The sequence below is a fragment of the Arvicanthis niloticus genome, chromosome 24 (genome assembly GCF_011762505.2).
Source record: "Arvicanthis niloticus isolate mArvNil1 chromosome 24, mArvNil1.pat.X, whole genome shotgun sequence".
In the NCBI taxonomy this organism is placed as follows: domain Eukaryota; kingdom Metazoa; phylum Chordata; class Mammalia; order Rodentia; family Muridae; genus Arvicanthis; species Arvicanthis niloticus.
In genome coordinates, this window is record NC_133432.1 from 40,623,755 (window position 1) to 40,642,555 (window position 18,801).

The window sequence follows — 18,801 nt, forward strand, 5'->3', positions numbered from 1 at the left end:
ATCGACAAAAACAAGCAAAATATAGATGAAAATTAGGTAATACCGTTACACAGGACTACACCGAAACTAACTAAATGCTGCTTAAGCGAGAGACAGCTGAGGGACAGCTGAGGGTAGGGTCCTTGTGAGGAGCGAGACAACACATTCTAAGCACATAGAACCAAGAAGCCCAAAACCTCCTTTACTGTGTTAGCATCAACAAATTCTGGGTAAAAACATTTTTAAGAGAAGAACGCTTTGTATCCATAAAAGGGACAATTCAGTTGGAAGACACACCTGCCCTAATTTTCAATGCAACCTACTATGGATTCAAAAATCTTTAAAGGTTAACAGCATTGAAAAAATGGGCATATTTCAATGAGTAATGAGCTGAGTTCTAGCAGTTAAATCAAAAAGTTAATAAAACTTTACTTGTTGAGGTTTACAAAAACACTTCACTCGACCACAGCATATTACAAGCTCTCTTCAGAAGAAGGAGAAAAAAAATTTCAAATGTAAAGTACAACACACTATACCTTAAGGAAGAGAAATGTGTGACTTAAAATTTTCTTAGAAAACCCTAGGCCAAGATTACCTCAGCAGTGATTTTCACCCAGCATTTGAGAACAAAATATTATATAACAGTCCATGTTGCAAACATGCATCTAGAGCACAGTAAAGGGAAAACAGTTTCCAAATTTGTTATGCAGCCAGAATTTCTCTGATATCAAATTCAGAAAAAAAGTTAAACAAAAACAAGCACATCACAGATAAATATGTTTCATGGATGTAATGACAGAGAGCCTATGTAAAACGGAATCCAGCAAGACTGTAAAATAGGCCGTGGGAGAATGGAGAATAGTAAATCATAGCCACAGGGTTTATCCCAGAAGCGCAAGGCCGATGGGGTATTAGATACCCAACTCCTTACCACAGCCAAGGAACAAAGGCAAAAGCTTACATGACAGTATCAGGAACTTCTAGAAAGAAAGTAAGGGGCAGTTAATAGACTGTGGTGATTTGAATAAAAACGGTCCCCTACAAGTCATAAACCTGAATGCTTAGTTACCAGGGCGTGATCTTGGGGATTTTTTTTTTTTTAATTCAACGAAAGGGTCATGAAATCAGTGAGTGGGAAAGGACGCTGTGGCTCTGGTAAGGGCCCCGGAGTGAATATGATCAAAATGTACTATATGAAACTCTCAAAGAACTAATAAAAAATAATTTAAAAGAAAACAGTCATCCCAGAAAAGTAAAAACAGAAGTTACATTCTTTGATGCAGCCGTGTTGCTGGGACCACATAACCCAGTGCAGTCCTTATTTCCCATGCTGCAGTATTGAGACTTTTGCTCCTGTGCTCTAGATGTGGCGTGTATATGATCACAACTGAGTCAACACCGTCAGCAGATTCCAGTCAGCAGATTCCAGTCAGCAGATTCCAGTCAGCAGATTCCAGTCAGGGTAAAAAGGCACAGATGTAAGATGATATTAAAAGTTTAAAGAAAAAAGTCAAACTTTGATTACAGGCAACTGTACCGACTCTACACAGAGGAAATCAGAACAGCTATTTGTGAACTTCCTAAGAACACCAAGGATGACATAAACCGTGTCTCCACCCACCAGTAGTAAACAACTAGAAACAACATGATTTGCTATGGCCTCAAACTCAGAAAGACACAGGGTAGCGAGATAGCTCATCAAGGAAAGTGCTGGGCTCAAAAGCACGAGGCCCTGGGTCTGGACTCAGAAGCCATGTAAACATAATGAGCATAGTGGCCCATGCTTATAATCCCAGTATTGGGGAGAAAAAGACAGGAGCCTAACCAAGCCTGAGAGACCAAATCTTTTGGGTTCAGACTCCATCTTAGAGAAACTGACATACATAAAGCTAAACTCAAGTAAACTAACAAACAAGCACCTAGCACCAGTTTCCAGTTTACCCCCCAACAAGACCTGCATCTAGCACCAAGATTGGCCATCAGAGAGGGCAGAACACAAAGGTCACATTGTGTTACCATTGCCCCTAAAACTCAGCGTATCCTATGGTTTTGTTCATTGCTTCTGTGGCTTGCCATAATCTTTCTGTCCCCCTGTGGTAGCCACATGCACTAGCTCTCTTCACAATTCCACCCAAAGCATTTACATCCACCTATGTGGGCTGACATTTTCCCCATGCACTTTGACCCCTCGATTCTACATACTGCAAACAGGTATGGGTGAGGCAACAGCCATGTTTGCTTGTTTTCTGTTTGTTTACTTTTAAGTTGTAGCACTAACACAGCTGTTACATTACACCAAAACCGCTGGCTTCTGAGTCAACATGGCAAAGAAACTAAAAACTCCAGACCTAGGAGCTGAACAAACATTTGCAGTAGTGCCGAGGGAGTGTAGGTGAGATGGGCTCCTGACACATCTGTGTGGCTTCTACATTCCTCTAACACAGTAGCCCTCCAAACGGACGTCAATGGATACATCAAGCAAACACATTCAGATGCTAAAACTATAACAACAGTCTCTGGCCGGGTGTCTAGGGGGAGAAACAAGATGGACTGAAAGTATTGTCTCAGTCTTAGACTGGTCCTCCACCAACTGTGTCCATGCATCTGGAAGCTGCATTTGCTCTGTTGTTAACAAAAGCCAGCAGACAGCCAGATCTGATGCCCCCGCACTAGCAAGCAGGCGTCAGGAGAACATTTAGAATCAAGTGATCTTGTTGAACTTGATTGCATTTCCCCCAAAGATGCCATTCCATGGGACTGAACGATTTCCTGGTTTCTAGTGTTTGTCTATTTCACTACTCCGTGTGTAGTGATATCTGTGTTGCACAGATTTGAATCTCTGTGGAGACTGAGGAAGTTAAGCGCATTTGCCCACTATTTAGAGTCTGTCTTTTGGCAATTGCCAGTATTTGAAACCTTGACTGTGTTTTCTTCATGGCTTGCAGGAATTTTATGCATGTTCTGGGCATGAGCTCGTGTTTATTCACCATTGATCTCTTTCTTTTATTAAAATATTTATGTGTATGCATTATGCATGTGTGAATGTGTTTGTATGTGTGAGTTTGTGTGTTTGTATGTGTGTTTGTGTGTGTGGTTTATGAGTGTGTGAGTTTGTGTATTTGTGTGTTACAGTTTGGGTGTATGTAGGGTGTTTGTGTGAGCATGAATTTTTAAGTGTGTGTGTGTGAGAGTGTGTCTTTGTGTCTTTATGTGTATTTGTATGAGTGTGTGTAGGTTTGTGTGTATGTTTGTTAGTGAGTTTGTATGTGTGTATTTGTATGTGAGTGTGAGGTTTTGTGTGTGTTTATGTGTGTGTGTTTGTGTCTGTGTGTATTTGTATGAGTATATATGAGCTTGTGTGTTTGTGGGTGTGAGTCTGTGTATTAGTGTTTGTGAATTTGGGTGTATGTAGGGTGTTTGTACACTTGCATATATGTTTGCATGAGTCTGTCTGTGTTTGTGTGTGTGTTTGTGTGAGTTTGTATGTGAGTGTGTGCTTGTGTGTACGTGTGTGAGTATATGAGTTTGTATGTTTGTGTGTATTTGTATAAGTGTGTGGGGGGGTGTTTGTATGCTTGTATTTGCATGTGTTTGTGTGTCTGAGTGTGTGTTTGAGTGTATATGAAAATAGCTAAGGCATCCAGGAAAGGGTGTAGTTTCTCCAAGTGATTTTAAAATTATTTTTCCTGTTTTCCTTTATATATATTCTGTTATATAAATTTTTCTTTTTCATGGTGGGCATGTACTTTCATAATCAGAAGGAGAAAAAAAGGTGTTTGTCTCAGTTCAGGCTGTTACAGTGAAGAACCATAGGCCACCTGCACAAACACAAAAGCAGCTTACAGTTGCAGATCTGAGGGGTCCAGGCTGAGCGTGCAGAGGCTCTCTTCCAGCCTGCACACTGCTGAGCTTTTGGTGAGATGAGAGCTGCAGTCCTTAAAGGCCCCTCTTATAAAGGCTCAAATGTTATTCCTGTAGGATCTACCTTCAAGACCTAATTATCTCCCAAAGGTAAGAATAATTCATACTTTGCCTTACAACAACAGCACACTGGCCGCCAAGTTTTTGGCATATGCATTCTGAAAGAGCACTAACATTCTGTCCACAGCACAGTTTCTTGTTTGTTTAAAACAGAAGGCATACTAGGTCTAGAAGAAATAATTACCATTCTTTTTTTTTAAGATTAATTATTTTTTATGTCTGTCTGTGCATGTGCCGCATGCATGCAGTTCCTGCAGTGGCCAGAAGAGGGCATCAGATTCCCTTGGATCTGGCGTTACAGATGGTTGTGAGCCACCACATGAGCTCTGGAAACCAAACCTGGGTCCTTAACAGGAGCAGCCAGTTCTCCTAACTGCTAAGCCATCTCTCCAGCCCCAAATACCCTTCTTAAAATGAATGCATAAGATTCTGGGGATACAGCTCAGTGGCAGACACTTGTTCAGTGTGCAGAAGGCCTCAGAACTGAAATAAAATGACTGGGTGAATAAAACATTGTAGGCTTAGATTTTTAAAAGCTAATTTTAATAAGGTTTCTCAAACACTTCAACCCCTCTTCTCGCCCACCATCCAAAGGTAGGGGAAAAAAGATAGTTAATAGGACAAGAGAATGTGGACCTGTTTAGAAGTGGACCTGTTTAGAAGGAGTTCTTTGGGGCAATTCCAATCTCCGTTGTCAGGATGACAGCAGTCCAGTTCAAAAGTGTCACCAAACATGCATCAGCAACAGTGACACAATCCAATGGAAACTGCCAGGCTTCCACTGAATTAGCACAAGTCAGGGAGAGTGACCAGAACTAGCCAGGAAGCCAGAAGAAGTTCTCTGCTGTGCCTCCCTCAATAAAGTGAAGACCTATCACTGTCCATTGAGTCCTAGTTATACACGCTTCAAACATCACGTGTCCTCCCACGGGTCTCGCCTCAGTAAGACATGATGTGAGTCTGCATCACATGACACAACCAGAAACTTCCACTTTTAAAACAAATAGTCTGAGATCTTGAACTATGTGTATGGTCTCATTACCAAAATAACTAAAGGAGTGGGTAACATGGCGTATCTTATGGCAATTTAGGGAGCTTCTTTCTCCATTAGGCCTAACTACCAAGTGAGGTTTCAGGAGGAAGTGATTTGGGGTTTTTGGCAGATGTTGACAGAAATTTCTTAGAAATTTCCCATTTCTGTTATTTTGCAGAATTCTTTTAGTAATTAGATTAGGTGTGTTTGGGTTAAGTGCACAGCAAGTGTTGTGGAACCAGTGCACCTGTGCCAGGAAGTCAGATAATCCCTTTGATACTGATGTTAGTGACTAAGAGACTTGTGCAGGGGGCTGGACAGATAGCTCAGTGGGGTAAGAGCACTTGTTGCTCTTGCAGAGAACCTGGGTTCAGTTCCCAGAACCCACAGCTCTCAACCATCTGTGACTTCAATTCCAGGTGTCTAATGCCCTCTTCTGGCCTCCAGGGGGCACCAGGCACATATACAATATACCAACATGCAGTCAAAGCACATATATATGTGCATATATATGAAGTAAATGTATAAATATATTAAATAATCACATATATTTCATATGTACATACATATATATATATATGAAATTAAAAGATAAACATGAGACCTTGCTCAGCATTACAAGATCACAGTCCAGATCCTCTAGAGGAGTGGGTGTTTTCAACCCTCCTAGTGTTGTGACTCTTTAATATAGTTCCTCATGTTATAGTGTCCCCCAACAATAAAATTATTGTTGTTGCTACTTCCTAACTATAACTTTATTTGCCACTTTATGAATTTTAATGTAAATATTTGTGTTTTCTGATGATCTTAAGTGACCCCTAGGAAAGGGTTGACTCCCCTCCCAAAGGGGTCACGACACACAGATTGAGAACCACTACTGTATGTTGAGAGCTGCGCTGCCAAAAGCCTTGGGGGCTAAGTTGTTAGAGCCCGCACTCCCCCAAGCTGCTCTCGTCCACAGGTCGGGGTTCAGCAAGAGAGAGAGTGAGGATAGACACGAAGAACGGAGACCAGACAGAGTGTGATTCAATCCCATTTATTCTTCAGTCTCTCATCTTCTCTTCAAGTCCCTAGTTCTAGTCCCAAGTTCCAAGTTTCTAGTTCCTAGTACCAAGGCTCAGGTCCTAATTCCTAGTTCCAGCTGTAATAAGTCTCAAGTCCTAATCCCAGTTCTAAGTTGCTAGTCTCTTTCCCAATTCCAAGTTTTTTTCCAAGTGTTCCCTAGTCCAAGTGTCTAGTTCCTAGTTGCTTTCTTCTGTCTGCCTCTTGCCTTTTATATGTCTCACTTCTAGGTCACGCCTTTAAGTCATGCCTTTAAGTCTTGTCTCTAAATCACACCTTTAAGTCACGCCTTTAAGTCTCACACACCCAAGAGAAGATCCTGGGTATCTAAAGCAAGATGTTATCAGAGTGTGCTCAGCTATTGTAGACTGTTGTAAACAAGTCTCTTGTCAGGGTATATGGCTCAAGATGGCTGCAAGGATGATAGCCGCCTTCTGTCGGCTCCCCACAACTGTAGACCTGCAAGAGGCTTAGTGATGCTTAGAAGAATACACTTCCCGAGCTGCACTTGCCTGTGCACTGCATTCTGAACTCGGTGCTGAAGATCTAGACTCTCCAGCATCACCCTACTGGAGAAAGGGGTCACCTCTCTCCCATCCAAATCTCACCATGTTCAGACAGCCATCTCTATATTCAGGCTGTGAATCTGTGGATTCAACCAATCCTGTGTTAATAGCATTCGAAACATTGCATCTATACCGAATATATTTATTTTACTTGTCAGTTTTCCCTACACAATATAGAATAGCTATTTACATTCCAGACATGATTTAAAGCCCTAGGGAGGACTGGAATAGATAATACACAAACGCTGTATGCAGCATATTTTACTGGGGACTTGTGCTTTGACAAGCTTTGGCTCCCTTGAGGGAAGCATCCTTCACAGATGCTGAGTAGTGATCGGGTGGCTTTAAAGTGGACAAATCCCTGGGACAAAGCAATGGATCTGCTCCAAATCTTGTTATTGGTAATGGAAAATGAATGCTAAAATATATATCAAATGACATAAAACACTACCGGTGAGCTCACGGAACAGCGTTGCCAATAAAATCCTTTCCAAAAAGATCAATAATAATAACCTCCTGTAGATACATGAGATTGAATAAAACAGCACTCAGTGCACTCCCTGAATGGCATCACCAATAAAATACTTGCTTACATTCAATTATCTTCAAAAAATCCAATAAATATGATGAGCCAATTCTGAATTGTCACATTTTGTACATTTAACGCCTCCAAGTTAGGTGAAGATGTACAAAACCTTAATTTAGCTAAAAGTATGGTAACACAATTTAATACGTACTTTTCAAGAATTTTATGCATTGGACTGAGAATATAGCTCAATGGTAGGTCCCTTGCCTAACATGCATGGTTCAGTCTCAGTCACACACATACACATACACACACACACACACACACACACACACACACACACACACACACACACATATGTGGGGAGAGGGAGTGTAAATTATTGAAGAAAGGAGTTCTGAAGGCCTGAGGCTTGAGGGATTACTTCCTTAGCAGGTTTACTGAGTGAGCACAAGGACCCTCAGATTCTTCAGAACGCATTCAGATCCCCCAGAACACATGTGAAAGCTGAGCGGTACAGCTACTCCGACAATGGCTTTCCCTTAAAGAAAATGATAAGGCTCTAGAAGTTGTTCAGTCCACCAGGCTGGATGTCTCAGCTGGTTGTCAATCTACATTGGAATCCCAAAGAAGGCAGTTCTAATACAGGCAAAGGGATGCCTCCCCAGAAGGCAGATGAACTTGCCAGCATGAGTGGGGGCAAACAGGCAAAGAGCAAAAGCTTCCTTTTCCTGTGCCCTTTGATGTGAGCTGCCACCAGAAGGTGTAGCCCAGAGTTAAGGCAAATATATCCAGCTCAAACATCCAATCAAGAAAATCCCTCACACAGACAACCAGATGCTTGGGTTTGAACTGATACAGTCAAGTTGACAACCAAGGTTCACCATTACAGACAGCAGGCATGGTAACACCTGTGATCCCAGCACTTTGGAGGCAGAGACAGGCAATTCCTGAAGCAAGCAGGCTAGCTAGACCAGCCAGAATTGGCAGGTTCCAGATTCAGCCAGAGACCCTGGCTCAATGTATAAAGTGGAGCACAGTCATAAAAGACACACATCAACTGCATGCCTCCACACGCATCCACACACACATGTGCATGCACATTCATACCATACATGTGTGCACCGCCACACACGCCCTTATACACAAATACAATATAAAATGAATTTGAGTAATGACTCAAAAGTTCTGACCCTAAAAAAAATTACTATGCAGTTTTGTTTTGTTTTGTTTTGTTTTGTTTATGACTGACAGCGGGTATTGGGTAACTATGGTAATTTGCCCTGGATAGATTAAAGCAGTAATTCAGCAATTTTAGATCATAAATTTTATGACAATATGAACTGTTAAACTGTAACTTGCAAAATGTTAAAAATATGATTATCATATAAATAGATGTTAAATATCACACAAATAGATGAGCCAGCGGTTTCAGATAACCCATTAAAGAGGGCCTCAGAAGGAGGCAAGAGAGCTTAAAAGATGTGAGAAAAGAAGATTGTGTGTGGTCCAAGGGAAAGAGAATCACAAAATACAGTGACTACACTGGAAGCCAAATTAATATCTCACTCTGCAAGGAACTCATGAACTGTATGTAGGATTCTCTGCTCCATCAGTGAAGAAAAGTCAGCCCACCTTATTGTTTTCCACAATGTGGCATCTATATTTAGAGACATGTTAAGCAAGGGTGCCTCAATCACACCTAGCAAAAGGTCACAGGATCCTCTCTTTATCTGACTGACAAGTTTGGAGTAATTCTCCTTAGTAAAACTTATAATAAGACATTTTTAATACACATATTTTAAAGATTCATTTATTTATTTTATGTATATGAGTATTCTCTCTCTGCATATACATATGCATGCCAGAAGAGGGCATCAGATTTCCCTATAGATGGTTGTGAGCCACCATGTGGGTGCTGGGAATTGAACTCAGGACCTCTGGAAGAATAGTTAGTGCTCTTAACTGCTGAACCACCTCTCCAGCCCATAATAAGACATTTCAAATGTGGACTTAGAAAGCCAAGAAAAGAAACATTACTTCTCAAAGTTCTTAAGAGTCTGCACAGTTATGCTGTTGACATGTGTATGTGGTTCATTCTTAGCTATTAAAAAAAAAAACTTTGTGAGTTACTTTGCCTGCTATGTATTTTCTAAGACTGTAAATAATTAAGTTCAGAAAATGTGGCAAGTTGGATTAACTAATCCACAGGTTTTTTTTGGGGGGGGGGGTTGGTTTTTTGTTTTTTTTTTTTTGTTTTTTTTTTTTTTGGTTTTTCAAGACAGGGTTTCTCTATGTAGTCCTGGCTGTCCTGGAGCTCACTCTGTAGACCAGGCTGGCCTCGAACTCAGAAATCCGCCTGCCTCTGCCTCCCAAGTGCTGGTATTAAAGGCGTGCGCCACCACTGCCCGGCTAATCCACAGTTCTTATTCAGACTCCATTCCTTGTCTGAATGGTGTGTTTTGTCTGAATAATACGAAGCCTGGCTTTTTGTGAGTCTGTGTATTCGAACTTGGGTCCTCACACATGTATGCCAAGTGCTTTTACCCACTGAGCCATCTTCCCAGAACCTTAATGTCAAAGCTGAGTAAATAGTTCTCTTCATAAGTCCCAGCACCACAGTCTGCTATAGCAAATATGCCCTTACTTCAGTGAACCTTACTGAAACAACCAAGACTTCATCACAAACAACTTTAAAGATCCAAAACAGATTCAGGCATAATGTGAATAGGGTGCTGTTGTTGTTTCACCTTTTAGAATTTATTTTAGCTATTTGTGTTTAATATAAAGTCTTCAGTTTCTGTTCTGAGAAGGATGATATCAACTTTACAGCTAAAATGATTTCAAAATATGTAAAATATATTTTATAGTATCTTTAAATACAAAGGTGAGCTGGGAATAAACACACATAGGTTGTACTGATGACATCAGTGGAATGCTGAAGGGTTAGACCAATTGGAGAATCCTCAAGTTGCTTATCATGAATCCTAGAAGACACAGGAGACAAGTCCCAGGTCTTGCCAAGTTTGTTCAATGTAATAAAAGACTTCCTCCAATAACTTGGGACCACAGGGTCTACAGTCTCAGAGTAAAGGAGACACTCCTTTATCCCTAAGGAAAACTGCCTGTCGAATAATGTGGCAGAGGGGAGAAGTATTGGGTAGAAGGTTAGAAGGCTTGAAGGTCGTTGGAGACGGACCCCAGGTTTAATAATCCACAGCATGTAAAACCGGAACCAGCTGGAGAGCTGTGGCCTCACCAGCTCTGATTTGTAATTGTCTGAACTGCTCAGAAAGTGATGAGATTGCTATCTAGCTGGAGGTTTTGCAGCACAGAGTAAATACACACCTTGTCTGCTCTTTTAAGGATGGATCCAAACAGGCTTATCTATCATGGGGGTGGGGCAGGAAAACACCCTTCAGGGAAATCTATAGACTCTGAAAATCATATGAAACCTGTGGAAGATGTCAGTAGACATGTCTCTTTGGGCTTTTTCTGCTTTCCTATTCAGAGAGTGCCCTACACAGTGATCTCGCTGGTCCATGTGCACTCCTATCCCTCGAGATTGTGCTTTATGGCAGTGGTTTCTTTTGGCCACTGTTCACCCTTGCCCATGAGCGCTTGGAAAGCATTTGTGTGTATGTATCAGTGTGTGTATCTGTGTGTGTTTGTATCTGTATGTCTGTGTGTGTATCTCTTTGTACGTTTGTGTTTGTGTGCATGTGTATGTGTCTGTGTGTGTCTCAGTGTGTATCTGTGTGTGTGTGTGTGTGTGTGTGTGTGTGTGTGTGTGTCCATGCAGACATAGGTGAGGGCTAATGTCTGAATGTCTTCCTAGATTGTCAAGCCTAGGGTTGGGGGCAGTCCCACTGTGAGGTGATGTAAGCTTTTAAGGTAGGTCCTAAGTCTCTGGAGGGTGGAAAGGGGTGCCTCTGAAGGGGATCATGGGACTCTCATTCCTTTTTCTGTTTGCCTTCTGGACATAGGAGGAGCCCATCTTCCCTATGGGCTCTCCCCCATGATACTCTGCCTTCCTGCAAACCCACAGCAAAGGGACAACTGATCAACTGATCACTGGCTGCAACTGCCACATCTGTAAACCAAGACCTCTCCCCTAGATCCAGGCAGACTTATTTAATCTGATGCAGGATTCTCCATTACCCATAAAAGGTGGGCTAGTTCTTTTGAATAAAGAAACAAACAAAATAGAAACCAAAAAGAAACCCCCTGGGATGGGATGGAGAAATGACTCAGCAGTCAAGAGCACTTGCTGGTTTTGGTGCCCAACACCGATGTTGTGGCTTGCAACTGTCTATAATCCCAGTTCCAGGGGCATCCAGTGCCTTCTTCTGGCCTCTAGAGGTGCATGCATGTGGAACATACAGATCTTCAGGCAAACATTTGTACACATAAAATAAATATCTTTTAAAATGCATTTGGGCCAGGTGTGGTGTATACACCTTAGTGCTGGCACTCCAAAACTGGAGGCAGCAGGATCTCAAGTGTAAGGGTGACCAGGCTCCATAATGAGACTATCTCAAAAACAAGCAGAAACACTGAGTGCATTTGGCTCTTTGCCCCTTCGAGGTACAAATAAAGTTTTGCACTGTGTGATGGTTTGTATATGCCAGGGAATAGCACTATTAGAAGGTGTGGCCCTGTTAGAGTAGGTGTGGCCTTGTTGGAGTGGGTGTGTCACTGTGGGTGTGGGTTATCAGACCCACTTCCTAGCTGCCTGGAGGTTAGTCTTAGAGACAAGCAGATGAAGATGTTGACCTCTCAGCTCCTTCTATACCATGCCTGCCTGGATGCTGCCATGTTTCCAACTTGATGATACTGGACTGAACCTCTGAACCTGTAAACCAGCCCCAATTAAATGTCCTTATAAGGATTCTCTTGGTCATGCTGTCTGTTCACAGCAGTAAAACCCTAACTAAGACACCTGGAGTCACATGAAAGCAGTAAGATCATTTTCTCATTCAGAATTCTGTTTCCCTCCCAGAGAGCATTCATCAGTCTCCATAGTGAGACTATCTCACTATGTGAGTATGTGAAGGTGTGTGGGTCGTTCATGGCACATAGAATAAATATGAAACCAGTTGGTTCATCCTTTGCTGGACATTCCTGGTCTAAGAATCTCTGAAGGAATTACTTTTGGATTCGTCCCTTGGACTAGCAGCTCCCTTGAAACACCAATGGTCTCGGTTTTTATGAGGGTTTCTCAAACTGCTGGAACCTCATAAAAACAGATCCACTGAGAAACTTCTCTGAGTCAGTGGGGCGCTGAGCGTCTAAAGTGCAGAACTAAAGAGCCTGACATTCGAAGGACATTTGAACGTACCAGAATGATGGAACTCTGCTGCCGAGAAGCACTTCCTTTCAACATTCTCTCCTGAGTGGCTCTGCTTTCCATAATCAAGTGTGAGGACCCTAACAGGTGACAAGGGTGTGCAAACAGACATGTTGGTTAGATGGGACAGGAACATTAGTGGTCTCTAGCATGTGGGTTTTAAATCTGTGTAAAGACAAGGAGAGAGGGAAAATGCACCCATGTCAGTTAAAAAGAGAGAGAAAAGTGCCAACAGAATCCAGGGTGTCTATAAGACACATGGAGATCAGACTGGAGAGCTTAACATGGAGGCTCCATGGTTAAGAGTATGTGTTGCTCTTCCAGAGGGCCAGAGTTTGGTTCCCAACACCCATGGATAGGACTGACTTTAAGTCTAAGCTTAGGGGATGCGATGCTTTCTTCTGGTCTCTTTAGGCACCTGCACCCATGTACATATAAGCGTATGTGCATGTGCACGCACGTGTGTGTGTGTGTGTGTGTGTGTGTGTGAGTGTGCACATATGTGCACACACACACACACAAGACAATTCTAAACATTAAAAGAAATTAAAAATTTTAAAACAGGTGGAAGTGACTAATGAGAGAAAACACTGGCCACACCTACAGCATGAGCATATGCAGAGCTCAAAGAAGGGTTTAAATGCAAGTATCTTCTGGCAATTTTGACTTCCAGACAAGTTTAAAACAAAACAAAAAGCCTAGGTGTGTTGTTGCAAGTGATGGTTAATCTTGACCATCAGCACAAGAGAAATTAGAATCACCATGGAAACCAACCTCTGGGCATATGTTCTGAAGGTGACTTTACAGATTCAACTAACAGTAATGAGAAGCCACAGCCTACATCTGTGTGGTACCATTCCACCAGCTGGGATCCCAGACTAAAGAGAAAGGAGGAAATGAACTGGGCACTGGTACCCATGATGCTCTACATGATGCTCTTCTTGCCTGTGGATGCAATGTCCCCAGCTTACCTGAAGCTCCTGCTGCCATAACTCCTACAGACTGTATCCTTGAACTGGGGCTCCCCCTTTTTTTGTCTAGCAGTTTGTTGCTTCAGTAAGACATACAACTAATACAGTGTGAGAGGCAGGATGTCAACATTCTAGTTCTGAGACCGGTAAAAGCGTTAAATAGCAAAATGAACTTGGAGATGAGATTAAGAATCCCAAGATGGAGGGCTGGTGAGGTAGTTCAGCAGGTAAAAGTGGATGCAGCCAAGCCTGAGGACCTGAGTTCAATCCCGGGGACCCACATGATTGAGGTAAAAAGACTGACTCTGAAGGTTGTCCTCAGACCTCCATATGAGCATTGTGGCATCTGTACACACATGAGTTAATGAATGAGTGAATGAATGCAATTTTCCATTATTTTATTTATTTGCCTTACATTCAGATCATACTCCCCTCTTCCCAGACCCCTCACACAGTCCCTCCCATCCACCCCTCCCCTTCACCTCTGAGAAAGACGGGGTCCTCCCCCGGGTACCAACACACCGTGGCACCTCAAGACGCTGCAGGACTAGGCACATCTTCTCCCAATGAGGTGAGAAAAGGCATCCCAGTAAGGAGAACAGAATCCAACAGAGTCGGGGTAAGCCCCATTATTAGAGGACCCACATGAAGACAAAGCTGCACTTCTACTACATATGTGCAGGGGCGGGTGATCTAGGTCCAGCCCTTGTATGTTTTTTGATTGGTGGTTCCATCTCTGGGAGCCTCCGAGAGTCGAGGTTAACTGATTCTCTTGGTTTTCCTGTGGAGTCCCTATCTCCTCCAGGTTTCTGTATTCTTCCCCAACTCTTCCCCCCAAGACTCCCTGAGCTTGGTCTGATGCTTGGCATGGGTCTCTGCATCTGTTTTGGTCAGCTGCTGGGTGGAGCCTCTCAGAGGACAGTTATGCTAGGCTCCTGTCTATGAATCCAGGCTGATACAAACACAGCCTGAGGATCCAAGGTAGTTGAAGGAGGAAGGCAGGCCGCGCTGTGTCTGCGGACAACTCGACAGCTCAGCACATTCCCCCTAAATTGGGAGAGGTTGCTACTGCACTTATTTATGTCTGTGCCAGCAGTGACAAATACAGCTGTCAACACTATCTTCATGTGTTACATCATTGTGACAAGGCTTTGACCAATGAAGAGGCGTCAAAGTCTCACAGTGTGTCCCTGTGAGCCCACTACCCGTGCAGACACAGCAGGAGTTGTCATCTCCACTCACACATAGATCTCCATGGAGACAAGGCTGACTGGCACACTCATCAAAGTTGAGTCCACAGGGGTCTCCAGGTAATCCGGGTAAATGCAATTTCTTTTAAAATGAACCTTGATACGGCAAGATCATCCCGAATTATCTACTTTGGCCCAATGAAATCATAAGGTACCTTATAAAAGAGCAGAAGTTGAGGTTTTGAGTGGACTCTATCCATTGCCATTCCTACCTCCCTTCTCCCCAGATGGTCCCCCTCCTCCTCCTCTCATTTCTTGTATTTTTAAAAAGTCAAGATTTCACATATGAGAGAAAGCTCTGTCATTTTCCTTCATTTCCTATGCCACCTTTCCTGGCTGCAACTCCACCCTCCCAAAAGTCCTCTCCTCCCCGGAAACATCTGCTTTTCTACTTTCTGCGCTCTCTCTCTCTCTCTCTCTCTCTCTCTCTCTCTCTCTCTCTCTCTCTCTCTCTCTCTCTCTGTGTGTGTGTGTGTGTGTGTGTGTGTGTGTGTGTGTGTGTGTGTGTAGAGTCCCACATATGGGAGAGAAAACAAATATTTGTCTTTCTGGTTTATTTTGCTTGACATGATGTTCTCAAGTGCAAAATGTTTCACATGACACCGGCTCCTTTTTCTCTGTGGCTGAGCCAAACTCTACCAAGTGCACATACAATGCTTTCGTCCGTTTGTCTTTTGATGGACAGTAGAATGATTCCATGTCTTGCCTAGTGTAAGTGTAAATAGTGCCATAATCAACACAGGAGTGTAGTTATCTCTATGATGTGCTTTCTTGGACTCCTGATATATACCAAGAAATGGCTAGATCATACGATAGTTATATTTTCTGTTTTTTTTTTTTAAATTGAGAACCCTCCATGATCATTTCCATAGTGGCTGGAACTAATTTTCCATCCCCACAAGCATCATAACACCCCTCCAACTCTTGCCAACATATATTATTGGTTATTTACTTAATGATATCCACTCTGCCTAGGGTGAGACAGACTCTCCAGGTAGTATTTCCAAACAAAATTGGGCCTTAAAGATTCCTGGAAATGTGGGTGAAACAGAAATAAGCTTGCTGAGAAGCCTTCCCCTGCTCCACCAGACATAGTGATAGCCAAACACCAAATAATAGAGTTCCCAAGAAAGTTTTGCTCTAAACGTACAATGACATATGAGATGTGGGTTTTATTACAGAATATCTAACAACGTGCGTGTCCTTGATATATTAAGGGAAAAAAGCAAGTTACAAAGCCTATGAAGGCTTTGGCTTGAGAGCATTCCAGCCAAACTTAGCTTATCAAGAAAGTTATAAATCTCCCACTATCGTTTCAGCCTGAACCACTTCCTTGACCACTCCACATGCCGGCTTGTTTTCCTAAAAGTTACAAACCAAGCCACAGTCCTTATTAGAGTTTGAAATTATATATTTTACTATGAATCGGGTTTTAATTATCATTTATGCTCAAGATTATAAATTCAACGAAAGCGGGAACTGTGCCTGCTTTTACTCATATTCCACCTCTAGGATCAAAGAGATAGAAAATACTTAATAAATATTTATTAAGCTAACTGGGCCACAGTTAACTTTTGTATCCATGAAATATTGCTGTCTTAAAACTGTCTTGTGGTTGCCTTTCCTTATGCTCTTTAGCCTGTGACTGAAAGTCAAATGTATTTCAGATTGATTCAATTCGATGACAAAATTGTACATGTTGATAAAGCGGTGATTCATCCTAATTAGAGAATCTTGTAGTCTTGAAATTGAGGAGTTTTCATAATTTGGTACAGATGTGGTACCCGATGGGGATATTTAACAACGAGAGGTAGGGATGTTGTAGACCGGAGACCTGTGGATGCTTCTTGTGATAACAAAACTGGCACCCAGAGACACGAAGTGGGGTGCCTGAGAATGCATGGGGAGATCAGAACAGAAACCCGGAGAATTCATTCTACCTCAGTGTAGGAAGGTGCAGGAAAACAGACCACTGTAGGTGAGGGACTAAGAGCAATTCTAGGCTTAGGCACACCCTCAGACGTCTAGTAGTAGTGTGCAAAGACTCCGGAACGCTACACGGCAGGTCTTCATTTTAACCTCCATAGCTAAAAAGGGAATTTTGTTTTATAAAGAAAGTTTGCCTCGGGGAAGTGGGAATTGGCTTTGTGCTGGGCATAACCCCAGTGCCTGGCACAGTTCATTTGTCAATCAAGCAGATGAAGAAACAGGCATGTCATCCCTAGACTTACCCAAGTTACTCACTTGACAGCATCTGGAAATACTAAACGGAGGAAGGTTCCTGGCTGTAAGGTGGATGCTGCTTCCCCTCCATCTAAAACGAAACCATGTGTTCATCTTTGAAACCTGTGAGCTCTTCTCTATATGATTTCAGTGCCCAATAGACACTTATCAAAACCAACTTGGGGAAGCAAAGCGTTTGCTTGGCTTATACTTCCACATCCCAGTCCATCTTTGGAGGGAAGCCAGGGCAGAAACTGAGGCAGAAACCATGGAGCAATGCTGTTCACTGGCTCGTTCCCCGCAGCTCATCCAACCTGCTTTCTTACATCACTCAGGATAACCTGCCCAGCGGCTGCTCCATCCAGACTGGTCTGGACTCTCCAACATCAAGCATTAATGAGGAGACTGTCCTACAGACGTGCCTACAAGTCATTGCAATGGAGGCATGCTTTCTCAGTTGAGGTCCACTCTTCCCAGATGGCCTTAGTTTGTATCATGTATATAAAAAGTATTTGTGCATTCATTTATACCATCTTTTTCCTTATTCTTTGAAAATAGACATTTTTCTCATAACATACCCTAATTACAGTCTCCCATCCTTCTCCTCCGAGGCCCTCCCCATATCCTCTCCCTTTCTGTCTCTCTTTAGAAACAAACAGGCTTCTACAGGATTGTGATATATGATATGATATGATATAGTATGATATGATGTGATGTTAACACATCAAAATATGACAACACAAACAGAAGAAAAAGAGACCAAAAAAAAAGTTACAAGAAAGTAGACAAGAGGGTACTGGTTTGCACTCAGGAATCTCATCAAAACACTAATCTGGAAGCCATAATATAGATATAAAATTAAGATTAAAAAATACAATAAATTTTAGAAAGTGTTGTGCGCATCTTCCGTGCCTGGAAGAGAAACACGAGAGACGGAATTCGGGTATCACCACAGCGAGGCTTTACTCTGTATCACAGACGTGAAAAGACGCGGAAGGGGTGAAGACAGGAAGAGGCCCAGCTTAAATACACCCTAGAGTGACGTGTTCACTTCTGATTGGCTCTTCACTCATCACCCAATATTACGCCTCGGGATTGGCCAGTGACTTTGGCGGGCTTTCTGCCTTTGCAGCTGCGCAGTTACTTGTTTACTAGTGGGAGGACACGATGTCTGCGCCATCTTGGAATGGTGGATACTGACATACTCACTACGGCTCCCAACAAGAAAGAGAGAGAGAGAGAGAGAGAGAGAGAGAGAGAGAGAGAGAGAGAGAGAAAGCGCCCTGACATGACATTATGAGACAAGGAAGCTCTGAAATTGCTGCTATTGACTGTTTTCTGTTGGCCATCCATTGCTGTTCGTTCAACCTGCCCCTAAGAGTAGCTTGTTTCCCTAGTAGGACATCCTTGAAGAAACCTAAATTTTCATTTGCAGGGGTAATCAATTGGAGATTGCTTCTGGGTCAGGGATGGGGCACGTGTCCACTTGCCCGTTCAGCTCTAGGGATCCATCGGATGCAGCCCTGTGCACACCGCGTGTACACCACATGCACACTGACTCAGTCTCTGTGAGTTCATCTGAGCATCAATCCTATTGATTTAGAGGCCATGCTTTCTTGGTGCCCTCCATCCCCTTTGGCTCTTACACTCTTTCTGTCTCTTCTTCCTCAGGGTTCAGGGAACCGTGAAGGGAATGATTTGATGGAGACAACTCATTTAGGGCTGAGTGTTACAAGGTCTCTCATTCCCTGTACAGCATCTGCCTGTGGGATATTTGTTCCCATCTGCTGCAGAAGGAAGCTTCTGTGATGATGGCTGGGAAAAGGTACTGATTTAGGAATATAGAGGAATGTCATTAGG